Here is a 25,766-nt window from a genome sequence, read left to right on the forward strand (position 1 = left end):
ATTTTTCATTCATTCAATAAACAGTTTCTGAGTACCTAGTGATATTCTATGTTTTATAATAACCTCTAGGAATAAAAAGCCGGAAAAGGCAATGGCACCCCACTCCAGTACTCTTGCCTGGAAAATCCCATGGATGGAATAGCCTGGTGGGCTGCAGTCCATGGATTCGCTAAAAGTCAGACACTACTGAGCGACTTCACTTTCACTTATCACTTTCATGGATTGGAGAAGGAAATGGCAACCCACTCCAGTGTTCTTGCCTGGAGAATCCCAGGGACGGGAGAGCCTGGTGGGCTGCCGTCTATGGGCTGGCACAGAGTCGGACACGACTGAAGTAACTTAGCAGCAGCAGCAGCAGCAGCAGCAGGAATAAAGAGCATAGGCTCTTTCCACAGGGATGTCACAGTCTAGGAATAAAATTTTACCAAGGAATGGTAATTCATTAGTTAATGGTAAGTGGCAGAAAGCTTTGAATGGATAAATAATCTTTGAAAATTGTAGTAGTTTTTTGGGGCATCTTTAGGAATGCACACACACACCTTGAGTTTATGATGTTAGAAAGCCATTTAAAATGTTAACCAAACAGTCCATTTTAATTTTTAATCCATGGCAAACATATAATTAGCTGAATGTTCATTTTTAAGGTGTGCTTGGCTGTCTTAATCTAATGTTTATTTTTAAAATGTGATTAGCAATTATCTGGAATAATTTTTAAAACATATACTTCAATTAACAAAAGTTATATCAACTTTTTTTGTTTTCTGTTCTTTGAGACTCATAGATTTTATATTCATTGCTTTTTTAAAAGGTGGTTTTACTGAACAGATTTTGATGAAAAATGTTCTTAAAATATTTCTTATTGGCTTACTGGTAGAGGGATGATTCATCTCTCAATGAATTATGTTTTCAGCTCTTGTTACAAAGCCAAATTGTCATCATTAAATGATTTTAGAAAAATAAAACCGGTTCTTTAAAATGTGGAGTCCATACCGTCTCAATTAATTATTTTGATAATGTTTATTGAACAATGAGAGCCAATTTAAGATTAGAATGATTGAATCTTATGAACTAGTGTTAAAAATTTACCCAGTCAATGTTCTAAGTCATATTTTAATCAATTTTGTTAAAATTAGTTCTATTCAAAAGGAAATAGCATGTATTTCATCACAATGACCAAATATTACATACAACTAATGTAAAAGAAAAACTCAGTAGAAACAAATGTATTGTCTTGGACCTTTAAATATTTTGTTCTGTGTTTCTGAATACTTTTTGGATCTTTTCATAGAGGATTACAGAAACTTTGGGACTGAAGTCTGAGAATTCGATAGAGCCAGATCTGCTTCTGAGCATAATGCCTGCTTATTAAGCTGGAAAACGTTACTTTTTTTTTACATTAGACTTTAATATCATAAACAATGACAGCCTTTTCATGTTGTTTTCGTAAAACAAAATTTCCTCATAAACCCAAAGCCATTAAACCACAAAAACCCCAGACACAATCCATCACTTTGTTCCATCCCAAGTTCAGTTTATTGCTTTCAAATACATCATATAAAGTGCCCTTTACTTGAGGAAGAATATAGTATAAGGATGAATCCAGTACTGGAGAATCTCTGGCCTCTTGAGAACAGAATTTATATTTATTCATTTTCTCATAGAATTCCTTAGGATTTGAATTCTTAATATCCAAATCAAATGCATTCAAATAAACAAACCCTACAGGTCATATATAAAAAGTGCTCTCAGAGGAGAATTTATACAATTAAAAAACCACTTAATATCCTTGAAGGGAAGCAACTATATACCTACATTAGTGGTAAAGAAAATATGATAATGGAAAATATATCATTCTGGAAAAGAGCAAGACAGGGCAGATGATTAAACTGAGATCATATAAAGCTGATTTTTGTTCAGGACTCTTTCACTTCCAGTTACTTTCCATGGTTCTTAGCTGTTTATTTTTAGTGGTGAGGTCATAGTGTTCCATGATTAGCGAAATAGGGTCTCCATATGGAGGTATGATGTGGCGGCCAGAAAACAGCTGTGCTATCAGTGGAGCAGAGGTCTCAGAAAATGCTAGTGTGGCTTTCCCCCCCAACCCCAGTTTTGAAAAATAATTGACATACATCACTGTATACATTTATATTGTGAAATGATTACCACAATAGTTTCAGCTAACACCTGTCTTCTTATATAGGTAAAATAAAGAAAAAAGGAAAGAAATATTTTCCCTGTGATTAAGAACTCTTAGGATTTACTCTCCTAGCAACTTCCCTATATATCATATAGCTGGGTTAGCTGTAGTCACAATGTTGTATGTTACATCCCTGCTACTTACTTACCTTGTAACTGGAAGTTTGTATCTTTTGACCACCAGCCTCCAGTTCTCCCACTCTCCACCTTCGGCCTCTGGTAACCACAAGTGTGATTTCTTTTTCTGTAAGTTTGTTTGTTTAGATCCTACATACAAGTGAGGTCATACAGTATTTGTTCTTCTCTATCTAGTGTTTTCCTTACCTTTGGATGTATTCCCTTTTTTCCACTTCCACACCAACATTTGTTATCTCTTGTCTTTTTGATGATGGTCTTTTTTACAGTGATGAGGTGATTGATACTTCATTGTGGTTTTAATTTTCATTTTCCTAACAACTAGTGATAAGTATATTTTTATATACCTGTTGGCCTTTCATGCATCTTCTTTGAAGAAATATCTATTCAGTTCCTTTGTCCATTTTTAAATTGTTTTTTGTTTTTGCTGCTGAATTGTTTTGTATATTAATCTAAAACCTGAGTTCTTTATATGTTTTAGGTATTAACCCCTTATCACATATATGATTTTTACTTTGTTGATGATTTCTTTTGTTATGCAGCTTTTTAGTTTGATGTAGTCCCATTTGTTTATTTTTGATTTTGTTGTTTGTGTTTTAAATATCATATCCAAAAATCATTACCAAGAGCCATGTCAGGGAGCTTTGTTTCTGTGTTTTCTTCTAGGAGTTTCATTGTTTCAGGCCTTACATTGTCTTTAATTCAAGTTGATTTTGGAAAGTAGTATAAAATATGGGGCCAGTTTCATTTTTTTTACATGTGAAGAGCAAATTATCTCAGTACCACTTACCTTTAAAAAATTTTTTACTGATGTACAGTTGATTTACAATGTTGTGTTAGTTTCTGCTGTACAGGAAAATGATTTGGTTATACATATGTGTACACCCTTTTTTGTATGCTTTTCCATTATGGTTTATCATAGGATATTGAATATAGTTCTCTGTGCTATGCAGTAGGACCTTGTTTATTCATTCTATATATAATATTGGTATCTGCTAACTCCAATCTCCCAATCCTTTCCTCCCCTACTACCCCTTAGCATGACTCATTGAAAAGACTATTTTTTTTTTTTCTATTGAGTGTTCTTGGCCTTCTTGTCAAATATTAGTTAACTACATATGCTTGGGGTTATATCTGGGTTCTCGATTTTCTTCCACTGATCTATTTGTCTCTTTTTTATGCCAGTAACTTCCTGTTTTGATGACTACAGTTTTATAGTATAGCTTGAAATCATGATGTGTGATGCTTCCTGCTTTGATCTTCTTTCTCAGGATTCTTTTGCTATTTAGGGTCTTTTGTGGTTCCTTATAAATTTCACTGGTGGTTTTGCTACTTCTGTTAAAAAAAAAATACCTTTGGAAGCTTGATAAGGATTGCATTAATCCTCTAGATGATTTTGGTGGTATTGACATCTTAACAATATTAGTTTTTCCTGTCCATGAACATGAGATACCTTTCCATGTATTTATGTCTACTACGATTCATTTCATCAGTGTCTTATAGTTTTTGGAATAGAAATCTTTCAACTCCTTAGTTACATTTATTCATAAGTATTTTATTATTTTTGATGGGATTGTAAATGGTATTGATTTCTTTATTTCTTTTTTAGAAAATTCATTATTAGTGCATAGAAATGCTACCAATTTTGTATCTTGCAACTCTGCTGAATTCACTGGTTAGATCTAACAGCTTTTTGTTTGTTTATTGACTTTTTTAGGATTTTCTGTGTATTAATATAAAATCATGTCATCTGCAAATAGAGACAGTTTTACTTCTTTCTTTCCAATTTTGATACCTTTTTTTTTTCCTTGCCTGATTAGCTAGGACTTCTAGTATTATTAATATGTTGAATATGTGTGGTGAGAGTGGGCCTCCTTGTCTTGCTCCTGATCTTGGAGGAAAAACTTTCTATCTTTCCTCAATGAGTATGACATTAGCTTCAAGATTGTCATGTATGGCCTTTTTTATGTTGAGACATGTTCTTGCTATACCTAATTTATTAAGAGCTTTTCACATAAATGGATGTTGAAATTTGTCAAATACTTTTTATGCATCAGTTGAGATGATCATATGCTTCTTTCATTTTATGAATGTGATGTATCACATTGATTTATTTGCATATATTGAATCATCCTTGCATTCCAAGAATATATCTCACTTGCACATGGTGAATGATGCTTTTAACATGCTGCCATATTTGGTTTGCTAGTTTATTTAGAATTTTTGCATCTATATTCATCAGGAATAGTGGCCTATACTTACTGATTTTAGTATTGGGATAATGCTGGCCTCATAAAAGAAGTTTAAGAGTGTTCTTGACTCTTCCGTTTTTTGGAAGAGTTTGAGAATAATTCTTCATTCTTCTTTAAATGTTTGGTAAAATTCACCAAGGAAGCCGTCTGGTCCTGGTCCTTTCTTCACTGGGAGATTCTTTGCTGATTTAATCTCCTTGGTCTGTTCAGATTTTCTCCTTCTTCCTGATTTAGTCTTGGTAAGCTGTATGTTTCTAATAATTATCCATTTTTCTCTAGATTGTCCAGTTTGTTGGCATATAATTGTTCAGTGTGGTATAGTTTTTATAGCTTGTTTTCCACTTTATGCTTTTTGAATATGGCCTTCTGAGTATGTCAGAAAGTTTACTCAATAAAAAGTTGTTTATAAGGGATGAGGTTGGATTTAACAAGGGACTTTTTGGGTTTCATTTTATTATGAGCTTGTGTCTTTGAGTATTTTTTAAATTGTTGATGGGTTAGGTAGAAGCCTATTTACTAGAAGGACAAAATCCTAGAAGGTATACAGAACACTCATTGGTGGCTTCTTGGCAAACTGGAGTGTAGTTGAGGGGCTGATGGAATGCAGGGTGCCTGGGAAGGAAGCCACAGCTAGAGCTGTGGGACCAGGTGGGTTCCTACTGCTACAGTTGCCCTCTTAGCCTCCAGGGAAGCCCCTATCAATCATAGGCACCACCATCTCCTTATCAGGTGGCGGTGTAGAGGAATTGAGCTAGAACTGATAGGAAAGTTTCTCTGTTTTTCCATTTCACTGAAATTAGATTGGCTCTAATCTATACCTTTAACAGCTTCTTCATTTTTTTCTTTTCTTTAAACAGTGAGGTCCAACATAATTTTTCAAAATTTTCCTTTTTGATTTCTCTCTCCCATGGAATTGTACAACAGGGAAAGTACTCAAAGTACAAAAGAAGTCAGTGTAATTATTAAATAATGAATGGTTACATTTTTGTAAATAAATGTCCTAAAATTAAGAAAAAAATTCTGGAATGCTAATTTTTAACAGTGTTCATATCTAAATGTGTTTCTTCTGGGAACTGTGGGTGGGAGTTATGCATTCTAGAATTATTGCAAATAGATTGCCATTCAGAGAAGTAATGCAACATAAAAATTAATTAGTATCACAAGTTTGAACTGACATCTAGTGTAGTCAGTTATTAGAAAGTGGAGGGCCCAGTTAAAGTAGTTAGCTCTGAGATCCACTCTGCTGCTCAAAGTACCCAAAGTGCAGCCTGGCTTCTGTTAAGAAGAGAAGAGTTTTGTGGTCAAGTCCCTACTCTGCGGCTCTATGATCCAGGCATAGTGCCTAACTCCTCTGAGAGTTAATCCTCTGAGCCTCTGGATAGCTGTGTAACTGACAAGATAGAGCTATAAGTAATATTCTGAGGGGGCAGCAGAAATTCAGGATTAATGCTGAGTCCGCAGACTAGGAAAAGTTCTAGGATGAAAATGGCATTTGATCTGGTCTGCATGGCGTACTGGTTCCCAAGTGCTGTGGATAAAGAGAAGGACAGACTTGGGGCAGTAGCATGGGCAAAAACACAGTGGTTTAGCTCCCTGGGTCTTGAAGTGTCTGACTTTGTGTCAGGGGAGCTGAACCTAGAATTTAGAAAGTGGCCATTGAGGACCCTGAACACTGCATGAAGTGACTTTATTCAGTGACTTTATTCATGATTCTTGTGCTGTGTAACAGATTACCACCAATTTACAGCAACACACATTTATTAGTATGCACTTTCATTGGTCCGAAGTCCAGCGCAGTGTGGCTACATTCTCTATGATGCTTATTGTAAGACTGAAGTCAAGGAGTCCACTGGGGTGAGGTCTGCTCTGGAGGTTCAGAGGAAAAATCTATTTTCAAGTTCATTCTTATGAATGGCAGAATTGAGCTGCTTATGGGTGGAGGACTGAGGTCTGGATTTCTTTGTGGGCTCTCAGGGGTCTGTCCCCTGTCCTTACCATGTGGCTGTCTCCATGTTTAGGCCACCAATGGCACATTAATGCTGTCTTCTGCTTTGAATCTCTCTGATTTTACCTTCTGAGACAAACTAGAGAAAATGTTCTACTTTTAAAGAGCTCATAGTGACTACATCAGGTTCACCTGAATTACTTCCGTAATTTAAGGTCAGTTGTGTCATATAATCTAATCTTGAAATTAAAATCTCTCACATTCACAGTCCTGAGACTACGCAGAGTGTGTAGACCAACAGGCAGGACATTTAAGGGACCAACTTAGAATTCTGCCTTCCACGGCAGGTAATAGGGATCTACTGCAGTTGTCTGAACAAGAGAGTTATGGGCTCCAAGCAGTGTTCTTGAAAGTTAACAATAGTGGAATGTAGAAAATGTTTGGGAAAAATGAGAGACTGGGAGCAGCTGACATGGGAGGAAGTCTTTGCGATATCCAAAGGGCTTTAGTACTGCTTATGTCCTGTTTGGGCTTCTCTGGTTACTCAGTGGTAAAGAACCTGCCTGCCAGTGCAGAAGATACAGGCTTGATCCCTAGGTTGGGAAGATCCCTGGAGAAGGAAATGGCGATGCACTCCCAGTGTTCTTGCCTGGAAAATCCCACGGACAAAGGAGCCCAGTAAGCTACAGTCCAGGGGGTCGCAAAAAGAACAGGATATGGCTTAGACACTGAGCATGCATGCATGCCCTGTTTTGTACTGATTTAGTACAGCTCAGCTTGAGAAGGGCTTCTTCAGAGCATTGGAAAGATGGATCCAACGGTCAAAGAGACTTGGCAGCTTGCTTCCTCCAGTTTCAATCCAAGCTTGTAGTCATTTGTGTTTATGGAGGAAAAGATAGTGGGTGATGCTAAGTAGGTGGTCTTTTTATGCCTCCCCCTCTAAATCAGGCTCACCTTGATCTATTTTATATACTGGCACTTCACTTTTAAATTAAATTCAGTTTTTTCGTTTTCATTGTTTCATCTAGAAGCCAATTTGAGGACTGCTAGTCCTTCCTAACACCTTCACTTTATGCGTGAGCAGATAGTGGCACGGGAGGGGAAAGGGGATCCCTTTTAAGGTTTCTTGTCCTTGTCAACTATGATGTTTAGTTTGAGAAGAAACAGCCCATTGGTAAAGAATGAGGAGAGGGGTAGAGGGCGTAAGTGGGTGAGTTCATGTTCCTGTCTCATGGATTCAAGGGAGACTGGGATTAGCTTGGTTCCGGATTTGTTAGGAAAACTTCAAGGAAGGAAATGGGTCTTAGTCTGGCTGTTAAAGGAACTAATGGAGGGAAAAATTAGCTTTGCCTAAGAAAAGATCTGCAGATAAGGCCAGGTCTGCAAAGCTGGATGTGAGACATGCTCCAGAGACAGTGTGGTAGTGAGACCTGAGCTCTGAGGTCTTAGTTGTGTGACATTGGGGAAATTATTTTGTCTCCTTGAGCCTCAGTTTGTCCCACTGTGAAATGAGGCCAATAATTTTGCACATATAAATACCTAATAACAGTTCTATAGGTGAAAACCAGTTGAATATCTGAAATCATAAATGTTTCAGTCTAATCTATTAATATCTCATCGGGTTATTGTGAGGCCTGGGTATGATAATGCATCTTTACATAGTACCTAGCTTACAATTGGGCTTCCTTCCTGGCTCAGATGATAAAGAATCTGCCATCAATGCAGGGGACCCAAGTTCAGTCCCTGGGTTGGGAAGATCCCCTAGAGAAGGAAATGGCTATCCACTCCAGAATTCCTGCCTGGAGAACCCCATGGACAGAGGACCCTGGCAGGCTACAGTCCATGGGATCACAAAGAGTTGGACACGACTGAGCAACTAACACACTTTAGCATATGATCAGTACTGAGTGTCTAACACTGGTTTGAAATATTATTCAAGGAATAGGAGATTTCAAACTTTGGGATTTCAAAGTCACTTTGAGATATAGGATAGTAGCCAGGTTACAAGGGAGAAGATTCTGGATTTCAAGTGAAATGTGAGGATATCAATCGGAAGCTTGAATCAGGAGGGCAGAAGAATTTCTGATTGTGTCAATATTTGACTTGACCCGGGCACACAAAATTTAGCAACTTGCTGTGAATTATGGTCATAGAAAAGCTCATAGACTTGGGAGGAAGCTAGATAGGCTATAGGCAGGATAAAATCTAGTTCAGAGCAGAAAACTGTCCCTGGGAGGTACAGAGAGGGCCAGGAAGGAAGACAGGGATGGGGTGTGTGTTTTTGTTGGGGAGATCGGGGGAAAGAGCAGAGCTAGGTTTCACTGGATGAAGAGCAGGAGCTCTGAGTGGTAGAAAATCATCTGGACCTGCCTGAGTTTTAATAATGATATGGGGCAAAAACGAGGAAGTGACACTTTGATGAAGGAAGTTTTCTGGAAAGGAAATGAGGGTTTCTTAGGGAAGAGTGAAGAGCTGGGAGAGGGGCCAGAAGAAGAGGAGGGAGTAAGGGGAGGGCTGAGATTTGTTAGTGTTGAGGGTGTGGGGGTAACGGGCACCTGAGATGTGAGATCTGTCGGCGGTGGTCCACTGGCCAGGGCACTGTGAGCCTAGCATCCAGAGTGACAGCAAGAAGAAACCAAGGCTCCCGGAAGCAGGGCTTCCGATTTCCCTAGAACTCTAGGTTTGGTAGGAAGGAAGACCCCTTACGCAGAATAATCTACCTCTTAATTGTCCCCCTGCCACAGATTCTTAGTACTTGGAAATGCTAATCTTTCCACTACTCCAATGCATGAAGCAGAATCGAAGCATCTCTCTCTGAGCCTGAGAACCACAACAAGGGCTTTACGACAGCTTCAGAGAGGTGCGTTTACCTTGATGCATGTACTAATTAGAAAGGACTGTGTTCTCTTTGTGGTGTAAGACTTTGCAATGGACCTACATGGTCATTATTATCAGTAATAATTAATGAGAAAAATTTAGAACATGTGTTTGGTAATCCTGGGTGGAGAGATGTCAGGGGATCTTATTCCCTGACTCTGCCTTCTCGCCACCTGGAAAGGAGGCTCATGAGCCCAGCAGACCCCAGGCTGCTGGGGGCGAGGTGGGTATTCCTGCACTCACTGTGAAGAAGGCATGGCATGCTGATATTAGTGTTCACCACAGAGGAGGGCGGCTGCTCTGATGCTCTCTCAGGGCTGGAGATGAAGTAGCTGATGTGCAGATGCATCCTCTCCTGGGGAAGTTGCTCCAGGTCCCAGGCATGGAAGCTTGGCCTTCGGAGTCACAGGGTAGATGCTGACATAGCAAGTCAAAATATTGGCTTCTAGGAGAATGTTTGATGTGTTGTTTTATTCACCATAGCTTTAATTCCACCATATAAACAAGAACATGCCATTTTCTTGTCATCTGAAGAACCCTGAATTTCTTAAATCTCATCAAAGAGTGAAAGTCACTCAGTCGTGTCCCACCCTTTGTGACTCCATGGACTGAAGCCCACCAGCTCCTCTGTCCATGGAGTTCTCCAGGCAAGAATACTGGAGTGGGTTGCCATTTAAATGTTGTCAAATGTAGTGTGATTTACTTAAGCTTTCTTCTTGAATTCTGCCCTGGGGTGTTGGTAGGCAGTTACATTTATCTCTGTAACATTACTCGCCATTTAGTAAAAGAAACAAAACAAAACAAACCCCAGCAAACATGCCTCCTCCATAAGACATAAAACAGGAATAACGTGAATGAATAAGATCCCGCCTTGAGTTCATTCTCTTGCAACAAATGTAGAGTTGTCTGTGATTTTGAGTAAATGAGTCTGCAAACCAAAATAGTTAGTAAGTTTAATTTGAGGTTTATAGTTTTGACATTGTAACCCTAAATTACATCTTATTTGGAAAAATCTTTTCAATTCAAACTTTTCTTTAACCTAGTGCCACAAAATGACTCTATATTAAAATTTCTCAGGACACAATATAGTTCTGCCCATCTGTCCAACAACCTAAATTTATATATAGATAATAAATAGTAATGTTTATATCAAGATGATAAATGATATCATTATTTGGCCCTTAGATTTGCTATTCTTATTGAAAATGTTGATAGTCCTAAATATAAAATGTTTTAAAAAATGAAAAAGCCTTTAAATGTGGCAGAGTGGAAATAACAGGTCTTACAAAACTCCATCAGATGTAACATCTTAGGGGTGAAAAAAGGCTAAAAATCAAAATTTCTTCCAAACTGGTTTATCTACCTGAGTTTTATTCAGTTCAGTTCAGTTCAGTCGCTCAGTTGTGTCCGACTCTTTGCGATCCCATGAATTGCAGCATGCCAGGCCTCCCTGTCCATCACCAACTCCTGGAGTTCACTCAGACTCACGTCCATCGAGTCGGTGATGCCATCCAGCCATCTCATCCTCTGACGTCCCCTTCTCCTCCTGCCCTCAATCCCTCCCAGCATCAGAGTCTTTTCCAATGAGTCAACTCTTCGCATGAGGTGGCCAAAGTAGTGGAGTTTCACCTTTAGTATCAGTCCTTCAAATGAACACCCAGGACTGATCTCCTTCAGAATGGACTGGTTAGACCTCCTTGCAGTCCAAGGGAATCTTAAGAGTCTTCTCCAACACCACAGTTCAAAAGCATCAATTCTTTGGCACTCAGCTTTCTTCATAGTCCAACTCTCACATCCATACATGACCACAGGAAAAACCATAGCCTTGACTAGACGGACCTTAGTCGGCAAAGTAATGTCTCTGCTTTTGAATATGCTATCTAGGTTGGTCATAACTTTTTAATTTCATGGGTGCAATCACCATCCTCAGTGATTTTGGAGCCCCCCAAAATAAAGTCTGACACTGTTTCCACTATTTCCCAATCTAGTTCCCATGAAGTGATGGGACTGGATGCCATGATCTTAGCTTTATGAATGTTGAGCTTTAAGCCAACTTTTTCACTCTCCTCTTTCACTTTCATCAAGAGGTTTTTGAGTTCCTCTTCACTTTCTGCCATAAGGGTGGTGTCATCTGCATATCTGAGGTTATTGATATTTCTCCCGGCAATCTTGATTCCAGCTTGTGCTTCTTCCAGTCCAGTGTTTCTCATAATGTACTCTGCATAGAAGTTAAATAAGCAGGGTGACAATATACAGCCTTGATGTACTCCTTTTCCTATTTGGAACCAGTCTGTTGTTCCATGTCCAGTTCTAACTGTGAAGCCCCCAAAAATAAAGTCTGACACTGTTTCCACTGTTTCCCCATCTACTTCCCATGAAGTGATGGGACCAGATCCCATGATTGTCGTTTTCTGAATGTTGAGCTTTAAGCCAACTTTTTCACTCTCCTCTTTCATTAGCCACCTTTTAATGAAGAACTAGCACTTAAGATGCTATTGTTTTTCCAGTGGTCATGTATGAATGTGAGCGTTGGACTATAAAGAAAGCTGAGTGCCAAAGAATTGATGCTTTTGAACTGTGGTGTTGGAGAAAACTCTTGAGAGTACCTTGGACTGCAAGGAGATCCAACCAGTCCATCCTAAAGGAGATCAATCCTGGGTGTTCATTGGAAGGACTGATGTTGAAGCTGAAACTCCAATACTTTGGCCACCTCATGCGAAGAGCTGACTCAGTGGAGAAGACCCTGATGCTGGGAAAGATTGAAGGCAGGAGGGGAAGGGGACAACAGAGGATGAGATGGTTGGATGGCATCACTGATTTGATGGACATTGGTTTAGGTGGACTCCGGGAGTTGGTGATGGACAGGGAGGCCTGGCGTGCTGCGGTTCATGGGGTCGCAAAGAATCGGACACGACTGAGCGACTGAACTGAACTGAGCACTTAAGAAATGTTTTTGTAGTTGGAGACTGAGGCGGTAATTTAATGGTCTCTCGTTAGAGGTAGTAATAGACTAAGAGAGGAAGGGTTTTAGGTTCCTTAGAGGATAGAAAGTGTTTCTTTAAAAAACAATCACTCGGTATTGTGCCTCCAAGAGCAATGTAAACAAACAAGTACTTAATAAGTGTCTTGATGATGGCAGTGGCTGGTAGATCAATAACTGAAAGTGCCTGAACTTATGAGACTACAGGCTAATAGAAAGATATCATCAGCTATGATAAGATCAGTGTATTGAAAGAGATACTTTTCTACTTCAGACTCATGGGGAAAAAGGGATCATGCACTTCAGATGTCAAACACTTGACCAACTCTGGGCAGTAGCAATAGCCTCTTGTGGCCCTCGGTAAAATCTCTAATAAACTAAATACCAAAATCAAATATAGAAATGAAGGGATCTCTGTGGACTAGCTGAGGGACATGGATAGTGATTGGTCTCTCTGGTGGCCAGGAGTCCAACTCAGAGTTCTATAATACTTGTGCTTGCCCAGGACCTTCAGAGTCTCGGATTAATATATGAAAAATCTTTTTCAGGAGCCTTTTCGAAGATCTGCTGGCTTGGATAAAATGCCAGTGGGTAGAATCTGGGTTTTATCAGGTGCTGCTTGAGGAAAAACATTTATGGTAGTTTAGGAAAAGCCAGAAACACAGAAAAAATCAGAAACACAGTTTGGAGTTTGTAATTTGGAATCAGATTCTTGAATGTATCATGGAAACAAAACAATTGTAAATTTTAAAAAATATTTCATTGTATATTTGGCTTGAATATGGTGATCATGTTTGTCTGTATTTCCTGGACAACTGGCCTGTTCCTTTGGTATTTTTCCTTCGGGAAAATGTATTCCTTCCAAATGCTGCCTTGTTGTTCACACCTCATTATTCTTATTCCTTTGTTAGGTTCAGCAATCTTTGTTTTCTTCTTAAAAATGCTGTGAGTGCCACAAAGTAATAGAAGAACTCTCAGCAATTACAGAGGAGACTACGTCTGCTTCAGAAAGTACAGTTTAGGGAACTTCCCTGGTGATCCAATGATTAAGGCTCCACACTTCTCATACGAGGCATGGGTTCGATCCCTGGTCCAGGAACTAAGATCCTTCATACATCGTTGTGCAGCCCAAAAATTAAAAAAGAAAAAGAAAATACAGTTTATTGGCAAAGTAGTCTCAAAGAGTCAGACAGGACTGAGCGACTTGGACTCACTCACTCACTCACAGCAGGATCTAATGACTTACATTGTTGCACCCCCTCACTGCCCATAAATATTTTATTTTCTTACTCTGATTTTCTCTTCTCTCAGAATGACCCTCCTATTTGTTTTATCTATCTCAAATAAAATAATTAGCAACATGACCACTCAGAGCAGGATTTTATGAGTCTTCCAAAATAATGTAAATTTAGACTTTGCTTAGTTTGTATCTTTTTCTTCTATCTCCCAACGTTATTAAGTAATTAGATAATTTATATCTTAATCTTTTGGTTGTTCATGCACACTCCAGAAATAATTTGTAAGGCAATCTAATTTAGATTCTGTCTACTTTAAATAGGAATTAGTGTGGGTTGCATATAATATATGTAAAAGATGTAACCTGTGCCAAGTTACTGCCCAGAAGGTTTGGAAATTACTATTCATTCTATTTTTCCTTTGGGCATTATAAAGCAGTTGATCAAAATGGTCAGCTCACTACATGGAATATGACTTTTGAGTATAGCATACTTAAGAATTCAGATATTAAATCATTTCACATATTTTCCACTTAATTTTATTGAGTTCTGCCCAATAGCACTTTCCAAAAATTATTCATAACTTACTTATGCTGCTATGGCAATATTTTAGAAGATGGATGGGGATAGCTATTTTAGTTTGTAGTGTAAAGCATCATGTCCTATACAAACAGGCCAGAGTATTCCTTGTGAAATAAATGACTTTTAGTTGCTGGGCTGCTGGATGCAGATTTTTTACTGGAAAGTATACTAATTTTCCTTTCTTTAGCATGACTCTAAAAGCAATTTTGGCAAATACAGCATAGTTCGTAGTGTCACGTGAGTGTGATGGAATTGAAGTGACTGTTAATGTGGCCTTGACCTTGCTGTTGTAGCAAGGGTAATGTAAACCCTTTGGAGCATACAGTATCTTTCTTCTGGGATTTACTTATGTTTGTGGAATTTTACCTCCTCCTCAACTTTCTATACACACATACACAGAATCTTCATTCCTACCAATGGATACAGATAAACCTTGGTGGCACCCACTTGAATCCTGCTTCTGGCCTTTCTCATACCTGAAGTTCTTTTGTGTCTGCCCCATATTCACAGGACTTTTTGAGGGGTCAGCAGAGTAGATAAACTAATAGATGCCTCCATGTTAATACAGACCTTCCCTGTGGCATCACCTCAGCTTGCTTGTCAATTTATATATATATATATACATTTTTTTTTGCAGATGACCATTAGTTTAAAATGATTTAGGTGTTTTATTTTGTATTTAAATTCATTTTAGAAAAATGAAAAAACAAAAATTCTTGACCACTGACCTTTAGCTTCTCAGCTCACCTTTGGCATTCTATCTTTTATAAACATGCACTGCTATGCTGTGCTTAGTTGCTCAGTCGTGTTCAACTCGTTGTGACCCCATGGACTGTAGCCTGCCAGGCTCCTCTGTTCTTGGGGATTCTCCAGGCAAGGAAGCTGGAGTGGGTGGCCATGCCCTCCTCCAGGGGATCTTCCCAGCCCAGGGATCAAACCCAGGTCTCCTGCATTACAGATGGATTCTTTACCTTCTGAGCCACCAGGGAAGCATCTGTGTTTTTCTTCATATTGAATATTATATGTGACTAACTTGAAATTCTGCTGTGTCAGATAGAATTGGAAATGTACCAGCTTTATCATCATTACTAAGAGCAATGATAATACCTATTATTTATTGCACACTCACCACGAACAAGGCACTCTGTTGGGAATTTACATGTAGTGTCTCAATTCTCACCTCAGACCTGCTTGGAAGAGATTACTTTTTTATCTTTTACAAATTGATTAAAGGAGCTCTGAGATATTGGGCCATTTATCCAAGTTATAATGCAAATAAGTGGACAAGCAGGTTGAGAATTCTTTATTAAATTTTGCTTAGATAACAAGAGGAATAATTGCTTTTGTAGTAATATTGTCGTATTGTAGAAGTATATAAGGTAGGAAGTTAGACTCCATCTCAGTACATCATTCAGAGAAAATCTCCATTAACAAATGGTCCATCTTTATCTGACTCTTGAAAGTAATCCTTGAAGTTTATCTGATAGTTTTTAAAGTAATGGTTTCTAATTCTTTTTCTTATGACTTTTTGTTGATGTACTTTTTACTTTCTTTACAATTGAATCTGAATGCATTATAAATTTAGAATAGGCAAAATTCTCACTTCAGTATAACTTTTCACACATTTGTTTTCTGACATTTTTAAATTCTGAAATACCCAAATCTTTCCTTGTTAGTTAACTTTTAACAATCATTTATTCATAAAATTGCCTTCAACTAGTATTTGCAGATGTTCAGTGCTATCACTTCTATTTTTCATTGACCACCATTAAATGTACACCAGAGACAAAATTTTTTAAGCTGCTTGTTTTACTTTCTGTTTTTTTTTTTTCAATTACAAATATACTACAGAGTCTATAGAAACATGTTCTAGTTGGTGTTTTTGGAGATTAAATAAAGATTGTGCCAGCCATTATTTTTCTTTTCTTGCTTTACTAAGAACCCCATTAATGAGCTTGACATGAGTTATTTTTACACACCTATTTACTTTAAAAATTAATAAGTAATACATTTACAGAAAATCATTATATACCACATATAAGTAAAAATGAAAAGCAAATGTCCTTCTTCCCCTTGTTTCTCTCTTAGTCCTTCACTCATTCCTAAATTTCTTCTCTTTCCAGATTTTCTTAATGGACATACAAGCATAGGCACAATGTATGTACATATTTTAAGTAATAGTGTCTTTTCAAGTTTAAATTATCCAGAATGATGACCATCTTTACAGTGCATGCCTCCTTCTATGCTCACTGCACTTCTGAATAAGCAGGTCTCAGCAGGACTTTTATATTGAGTAAAATAAGAATACATTTCAAATGTGTAAACACAAGTAGGGCCAAGAAAATAGAGATGGAGAATCAAAATGTGAAAAAGAATACAGGTTTATAGTTTATAAAGTGTGGTTCCCAAACCAGCAGCATCTGATCTGTCATGGGCTTCTTAGCAGGGCAGAGTCATGGGCCCCATTCTGATTTGATTTAATAATCAGATCTCTGAAGATAAGCCTGAAACTGGGTTAGAACACACTCTTCAGATGATTTGTAGGCATGTTAAAGCTTGAGAACCACGTGGAGCATGGATGACAGAAGGAATTTAGAAAGTGTTTGTTATAAATCCCTTATTTGACTTATGATGAACCTGAGAGCTGGGGTGAATAAGTAACTTATCAAAGATGAACTTAATGGTGGTTGATAATTAAGACATGAGTCTCCTGACTCTGCTCTGTCTTTAGGCTGTGTAAACTTCCTAGGCAATGAGAGGATTATCAGAAAATTTTTGAAAGGAAGATATAATTATGTTATATTACCTTTTCAAAACAGTGTCTACAAAAGTATAAATGGAAATAGGCAAATAATTTAAGTATGCAGCGACTGATATATAATATTTGCTTGTATATTTCACATGCAATGAATGTTATGTTTGTGTGTCTCAGAACAGAATAGGGAAGAAGGAAGTGACTTCTCTAAACTTAAGCTAATTATTCTCTAAGCAGTGAATTTATTAGGTCTATGACCTTGGGTAAAACATTCAATCTCTTTGAGCCTTAATTTCCTTATCTATGAAATGGGGTTAATAATAACTACCAACACTGTTGTTAGGATAAGGAAACTTATGTGAAAGTGTTTTGTAGGTTGTAAAGCTTTATAAATGTGAGTGATATTGTTTTTATTGCAGAGTTTAAGTCCATTTATCTAGCAAACATTTATTAAACAAGTGTTATAGGCAATATTATAAGAATAGACATTTTAGAAATGTGTTTTTGTTTGGAAGAATTACAATATTTTAAGGTGATTTCCTAAATTATTCACATAATTAATCAGTAGGAAACCCACTTAGTTTTAATAAGGAAATTTTTGCTTTGAAACTTCAAATCCTATGTTTTGTATTGACTCATCTAAAGTTGTTAGTTTCCTTCTGACTTTTTTTTAATTCTTATTTTCTAGAGATACTTAACCAACACATTGTGAGGTGCACTCTACTTTAATATTTTTAATTTTGTCCTTTAAGAGGTGATTCAGCTTAAAAATTAAATGAAGGTATAATTATTTATATAACCTTACAGAACAGCAGCAAAAGCATGTGAGTAATTTAAGTCAATGAGTGGTTTATGTGACTCATCACACCTTAAAATGAATTGGAGTAGTTTTGCTTTCATCAATTGAAGTATAGTGGTTATTAATATGAGTCTTTTGATTTGTTCATTTAAGCAGGTTCTAGAAGTTCTTTGTAGATGTATGCTAGGATCTCTCTGAAATTTTATATACTTATGTCTCTTTAGCATGGAAACACCCACTCCAGTGTTCTTGTGTGGAGAGTCCCAGGGATGGAGGAGCCTGGTGGGCTGCCGTCTATGGGGTCGCACAGAGTCGGACACGACTGAAGCGACTTAGCAGCAGCAGCAGCAGCAGCGGCAGCATGGAAACAGTTCATTTTTTAGGAATGCCCACCTACCTACCTCTGGGCTTCCCAGGTGGCATTAGTGGTAAATAATCCATCTGCCAATGTAGGAGATGTAAGAGATGAGGGTTCGATCCCTGGGTAGGGAAGATCCCTTAGAGCAGGAAATGGCAACCCATTCCAGTATCCTTGGAAAATTCCATGGACAGAGGAATGCGGCAGGCTACAGTCCATGGGGTCTCAAAAAGTCCGACACGACTGAGTGCACGCGCGCACACACACACGCCTACCTCTAGAGGTGGCGGCGCTTCTTTAAAAAGTGGTACTGTATTTGCATTTACACTAGGCAGTGGTAAGGAAATGGCAACCCACTCCAGTGTTCTTGCCTGGAGAATCCCAGGGACAGAGAAGCCCAGTGGGCTGCCGTCTATGGGGTCGCACGGAGTCGGACATGACTGAAGCGGCGCAGCAGCAGTAGTGTTAATTAATACCAGCTAAAATGCAGTTATCTATGAAGCCCAGGGATATATTGCTTTGATGGGAACTGACAGACAGTTCTTTAAATATTTTAATCTTTTGTTCATTATTTGATGTTGAAGATCTTTCCAAAGTACACACTTCCTTTCCTTTAAGGGCAATGTTATTGTCATAAAAAAGTTAGTCATTTTCATAACATGCCACCGTATGTTTTAACTCACACTTCATTGTAGGGTCCAGGAGAGGCCTGACCTGAAGGGTGCCCCCAAGCTGGGCTGGTAGGAGAGGTAGAGAGATCATCAGTACAGCTGTGCTGGGTGGTTAGCATCTCTGTTATAAATGAACAAACCTCTGACCTCACACTCATCACCTACTCCCTTTACCTTGCTTTGCTCCTGCCTCTGGACTCTGTGTCTTCTGTTGAATTACAGTTTGTTGGTTCCTTGCCTTAAGGGATTATCCTAATATTTTTAGAAGTAGACAGTGGAGTGGTCAAAACTTTTCTCCATTTGCACTACTTTTTATAGTAATGTCATTTTAAAGTTACTAAGATTATTTTATTTTATTTTTTAAATTAACTAATGTAGATAAATCTTTATAGCCCATATATTGTGTTTCTGTACATTTCTCTTTAGTTCCATACTAGCATTCTAGGGAATGAAGTGTATTCCTTTTAAGAAATCTCCCAAATCCATTAATACCTGAATTCAGGTTGTTTTTTGAATGCAGTTTTTAAAATTAATTCTAATTCCAGATTGAAAAAATTAACACAGGTAATATTGCCATTAAACAGAGACAATACATATTTTAAAAATACAGTATCATGGACATGAAGTTAAGTGCAGTATTTTTTTAAATGAAAGATTGCGTTTTTATTTTGGGTTTTTCCCAGGTTGGAGTGATTCCTAACATGGTAGACACATATGTATGCTATAAATATTCTAAGCTTTAGGGAATGATTATTAAGTATTTTGCTTTTAGTCTAAACAGAGACAAAATAATCATGTACATGCAGATGTATGATTTCAGTACGATTTCAACCTGTTAACTAGGATTTCTTTAGTTTTACTGAGTCAGAAATACATTACATACTAACTTCCTGGAAAATCTGCAGTGTACAAGAGATACAGCTATCTTGATACATATCAAAACTGACTCTGAATAAATGAAATTTGAAATGGGAAGTTTTTAAGGACTCATTCAAGAACATTTACACGTGATAGTTTAAAATATTCTTTCTTCTTTTTCCTAGCAAAATTTTAAACAGAACAAAATTAAAATAATGAAGATGTTTTCTATTGTACTTACTGTATTACCTCTTCTGCTTGAAATTTTATATTTTGGCCTCATGTGAAGTGACAGATCATTACAGCCAATTTGTGGTTTTAACAATCAGAAGTAACTGACTAATGATGCTATTCATATTTGGGTTGGGAATTTAAGAAGACTGTGTGTGTGCGTTTTTGTGTATGCTTATATTTTAGTATTTCCTTCACCATTGAAATGCCAAAAACAATTCGTAAAGCTATTCTAAATTTTTGGTGTTCTCAAACTCAAGGTTGTTAATCTTTTCTTAGTTTTTTTTTTTTTTTCCGATCTTGTAAATACTTCAAATTATTTTTTGTAAAAACATTTTTTTAAGAAAAATTAGGAACTTTTCTCCTGATCCTGGAGCAGATGAAAGGGTAGAGATCTTAACCAGAAGAAAAATGTTTTAAATGCCCTCCACATTTACAACTTTAGTTGTACAACTTGGATGCCTTTTTATATATTTAGTTTCATTCAAGTTTTCCACTCTTCATTCTGAAAAGGAAGCAAAATACTGAATCCATTTTCCAAAGGAAAATGTTTGTAGTGTCACGAAAAATGAGAACAGATGGCCCTGCAAAGCTTTGGGGAGAATATCGCTCTCCAATTCAAATTGTTAGGCAAAGTCAGAGACAAACACAAGCTACCAATCATTGCAGTGATTTGTATGACTTAATTCAAGTGTGCCAAACAGAAAGTTACAAGGTAGAATTTTGCCTCTTACATTAACTTAAAGATGTTTTACTAATTTACAGCCCAGACTTGACTAAGTGGATACCCCAGAAGGCACGTTTTGTTAGGAAAAAGAATAATCAGGGAAAAGCAGTCCTCGTCACTTCAAATGTATTCTATAATTTTGTGTTTCACAGTGGGCACGATTATCCAGATGCAGTGCGTACTAGCGGAATAAACAGATCTTCTGAACCTGAAGTCCTCTGCTCTTTTCCCTCCACCTTTAACTAGATTAGCTTTGCAGTGCATCAGGGCTTGGGATGTGTGGGGTGCATTAACTTCTCCCCACACTATTCTGATTGAGCAGCAAAGCATCCATTACCAATACCATATCCAAAGTGACGTTTCCATACAGGCTGCCTGCTGTTTCATTCATAACCACAAAACAGACTGAAATGACTTTCCTTCTTTTTACAACTTGCAAAGAGTTAATGGACTGTGCTGGCCCCCTGCCAGAACCTTTAAGAAACTTTATTAATGTGTTATAAGGCTGGGACACCATAGTGTGGGATTTTATTGGTTATTCATCTTAATGAGTAAAAATATGTATGCACAATTAAGGCCACGTTCTCTAGCAATTGCCTTCTAATAAACATTGAGTCTGTCAGGACTCGTCATTGCATTTGCTGATCAATTTTGATTCTTTTTTTCTTCTAAACCTAAAGTTATCAGCAGTGTAATAACATGGTCTTTGTTTAAAGAAATACCAGCTTAGTATTTGAGATGAACAATTATTTAATGATGAAAGGAACATTCTTAAGTAAGTGGTAAGAATAACTATTAAAAAAAGAAAACAAAACTTGGTAAAAAACAGCCTGAAGCATAATCTGCAGCATTTTCTCATTATTTATGTAAAAAAAAAATTAGTCTATGATCTACTAATTCTTCAAAAGGCAGATAACATAATTTTGTACAGATTATGTGGGAAAGAAATCTATGAGTAAGCATTAAATGTTTCTTTCCTGTCTGTTCTGACATGTAAGTTATCAGAAAACTTATATTTTTAAATCAGAAAGCATTTTTATTTTCATACAGTTTCATTCTTCCACTTTTGACATTTTCTCCCTACCACCCTAAAGGTGGAGTGTTTCAAGTAGGGAATAAGGGCAGAAATCATATCATATTGAAAATAAATACAAAAATAGGCTGAATCAGGTCTAGGTAAATTTCATGCTGCAGCTATTTGAAAAATAATGAATATTTTTGCATGTTTTGAAATATGTACTTTCTCCCCTAAATAGAATACTGTGCACCTTCAAAGAATGTTGAGTAGTCTTTTTCAGTTTGTGAAAGTAATCGCAGGCACCTCAAATGAGGAAAATTTCCAGGAAACTTTTTTGGCAAAATGATTTTTATATTATGGTCATTGGAGTGACCATAATATGGGGAATATGGGGAAATTTTATACTATTTTATAAAAAGTAGTTCTGAACAGTTATTTAAAAAAATCTTTGGTAGTAAAACTACCCAGAGAATGTTAGTATATTACCCTTGCAAGGCAGTAGAATAAGTTTAGGCCATGTTAGTTTTTATGGATTTGAGTAAGTTAGTATGAATAAGTCTGATCTTAATTCATACTAAAGTTTCTGAGACATAAATTCATCTATGGTTTTGTCTGGAGTGGAAGTGAGAGTAATTAAATTTTCTTGAATTAACAAATTTAGAAATATGTTTAATTTATTTCTCTTTGACAGTTTAACCTTGATGTTGGAATGGGTGCCAATTGCAATGAAAATTCAAACAGCCATTGAATTTAACACCTAGTAGCAGTTTCACTTTTCACTTTCATGCATTGGAGAAGGAAATGGCAACTCACTCCAGGGTTCTTGCCTGGAGAATCCCAGGGATGGGGATACTGGTGGGCTACTGTCTATGGGGTCACACAGAGTCGGACACGACTGAAGCGACTTAGCAGCAGCAGCAGTTTATTCTCTTAAAGATGAGCCAGAACTTTGCCTTGAGTTCTAAAAATGATCTATCTTGAGGTTGTTAAAATGATTACAAATTAAAAATAAATAAATAAAATAAGATTACAAATAAGAGAATAAAATGTGAAAGATGATTCAAAGTGACTTTGGGGGGAAAATAAAACTATTTGGGGGATGGGAAATAATCTTTCGTCTTAGATTTTGTATCCTGGGTGTGGCTGGCTGTATTTTCAAGTGGAGACATCATCCTGTGTTGCTTGACCTTGTGAGTGTGATGATTCTGTGCTCTGTGTTGAAACTAACCACCTAAACTGAAGCAAAGAAGCATTTTGCCCTTGCACTTTTTCTTTGAATCTCATTCATCTGAGGAGGAGGAGGAGGAGGAGGAGGAGGATGTGGTGAGAGCGGGGTTGGTGGATCTCTTTCAGGTGGCAATGGAAGCTGGCTCTTCCCTGCAGAATAGATCAGACCCCAAACCCTGGTTAAGTACAGCTAAGCCTGAAGTAACATTCAAGGGAAAAACGGCACAGGGGGAGAAATCAGGCTGTCATTTGCAAGATGTGGCTTAGAGGGGGAATTACTTGAGGCTGTGGTGAAGTCTCGGAACTTTGGTGGGCGATTAGGTGGTTTGTGGGGAGTGAAGATGGCAGTGACTTTGAAAAGGGTGTCTGGTGGTCACATGTTATCATGGCACTGAGCTGCTCATGCTGAACTGGCCCTTTGCCATTCAACTGCATGCAGCGACTTAGTCCTCAATTTGTGGCCTGCCACGGGCAAAAAGGGTTTTCTGGTCTCATCCTTCTCCCAGCCTGTGCACATTACCAAACCACAACATAAACTCACTACAGTCAGCAGCCTTCATTCAAGTGAGGCTTCTGCCAGGAAAATTGGGACATTATGTGTCAAAAATTAGGAAGGTTGCCCAAAAAACCTTGTAATTGTAGAGGAGTAACCTCTATGTGGCCTCTCTCTTTCAGTCTGATGGTGACACTTCTAATTTGAGAAACTAGCAGATTTATATGGGATTCTGCAGTCAGATTTGATTGAGTTTAATTCCTGACTGTTTTAGTTGTTTGTAGAATAGCCTGAGGCAAGTTTTCTTACCTGAAAATGGGGCTAATAATATTAATACCTATCACACAGTGTTTATTGCAAGGAAGAAATCCACCTAGAGTACTGAGAACACTCTTGGACAAGTAAACAAATGCCCACTGACTATTAGCCTTACCATTATTTATTGTTCTTTATCCAGAAGATATCTGCTGATGAAAGAGAGGGTATAGAACATTTAAACACATAGAACATATGAGGCACTGGTGCTTTATGTAACTAATTGCATTTATCCTCACTAGGTTCCTTTCCAGTGTCGGGATCTGTTTTATATGTATTTCACTGTTTTGTGTACTCAGTGAGACATAAAGTGTATGATTTTTAGACATTTGTACTTTAGTTGGGGATACAGAATATATCTACTTGGCAATATGTACCTGAAATGACTCATATAAGAAAAAATCTGAAACTATTTTTTAGTGTTTTGTGTAAAACATGTCTTAATCTCCTATTTCTGTATGTTATAGCAGAGTCTCTACATGTAGTAGGTGATAGATCAACATTTGTTAAATTCCTCTGTTTGTCGAATAGTTTGTCATTTCAGAATTTGGGAACTCTCAAGGAAAAAAAGAAGTTAATGGTATCAAACCATAAACTTACTTGAAAGTGAAAAAAACGAAGCTCAAGTTTTAAAAGTATTAGTAAATTCATAGTGAATATTTTCTGAACACACCAACTTTGGTTCACCAGTCACTAAAGAGTGTCCTGCTATTGTACAGCCATGTGACTGACTCTCTTGATAACTAATTAAACAATGGCTAAAAATTCCCATATGTTTTTTTCTGCAAGATTATGAGAAAATTTTCTACCTTAAAAACACTCAAGAAATATGTGTACATAGGCACCTTTATATATATTTCACATGAGTACGGGAGAAAGAACAGTATTCAGAATACACCATTAAAGAGACATTGGCGTTTCTTCTTTTTTGATGGGCATTTAAAAAAATAAAGTAGAAATTACTGGTGTGGCTCTGCTGAGTGTGTGGACTTATAATTAAAGCTAGAAAGCCTGGGCATTTAGGGAATAAGCACCATGAGTATAATGAGTGCCACCGGTCTCTGTCAGCATCATGGAATTCATCTTTCACCTCTGAATTATCTCTCGGCAGAGGCAATGTTGGATTCAGTTGAAGCTTAGAATTACGGAACCATAATCACTGCCAATAATGATTATAGGATAGTATACCAGGCCTACTGTGTCTCTCAACCTGGGCTTATAATTGTGGAACACCCTAAAAGAGAAGAATCCAGTGACCTCATTATGCAATATTTGGCAGCTGTGAACAAAGCATTTTAGCTGGGACTTAAGTCTAAGAGAGAAAAAATAAGACAGAGACAGTACGCATCTGGCAAGATCTAGCTGTACTTTTGTACTTCAAGTGTTGTGTACATTCCTACCAGGAGTAGGGCTTCCCAGGTGGCTTAGTGGTGAAGAATGCACCTGCCAATGCAGGAGACCCAGGAGATGTGAGTTTGATCCCTGGGTCAGAATCCCTTGGAAGAGGAAATGGCAACCCACTCCAGTATTCTTGCCTGAAAAAATCCAATGGACAGCGGAGCCTGGAAGGCCACGGTCTGTGGGGTCGCTAAGTCAGATATGACTGAAAACACACACACACACCAGGAGTAAACTGGATGGGGTCACAAAGAGTCCGATAGGACTGAACACACACACACACACACACACAGACACAGACACACACACACACGGACACACCCACAGCCCCGGGACTAAACTGGATGGCTGGAGTTCCATGCAGTCCCTCTCTGTCCAGCCCGCCCTCCTTTTGGTCAGCTCTTGGAACTTGCAGTCGCTATGGATTTGGTCTCAATTTTTACCGTTAAGTAGGTTTTGTGCTATGGATATTTGCCATAGAAAACTTTTTCCCCCTTCAAATTTGTTACTTTAACGATGTAAAAGAAGCATCGCTCCTTAACGAAAGAGAAGGAAGCAAATTACATAGCTTTTTGGTTTTCATCTTGCATATACACAGGCTTTGCCACAGACTCTCAATCCGGTCAGAATCGTGCGTTGCAGATGGGAAAATGTGGTCTTTGCTCAAGCTTTCCTGTTGTGCATTTCCCTGTAGTGGGGAGTTCCTTTACTTTC

General features: G+C 37.8%; 1 protein-coding gene and 1 long non-coding RNA gene across 11 annotated transcripts in view; both read left to right on the plus strand.

Annotated features, from left to right (window-relative positions):
• LOC120863714 (nuclear factor 1 B-type) overlaps positions 1-25,766 on the plus strand; it is a 257,146-nt gene that overhangs the window by 91,501 nt on the left and 139,879 nt on the right. The window lies entirely within an intron of this gene.
• On the plus strand, positions 2,311-25,125 carry LOC120863796. Its single transcript, XR_005721080.1, has 3 exons — positions 2,311-2,321; positions 19,051-19,059; positions 23,003-25,125. It is a non-coding gene; the product is annotated as an uncharacterized LOC120863796 (long non-coding RNA).

The sequence above is a fragment of the Oryx dammah genome, unplaced genomic scaffold (genome assembly GCF_014754425.2).
Source record: "Oryx dammah isolate SB20612 unplaced genomic scaffold, SCBI_Odam_1.1 HiC_scaffold_1, whole genome shotgun sequence".
Lineage (NCBI taxonomy): Eukaryota > Metazoa > Chordata > Mammalia > Artiodactyla > Bovidae > Oryx > Oryx dammah.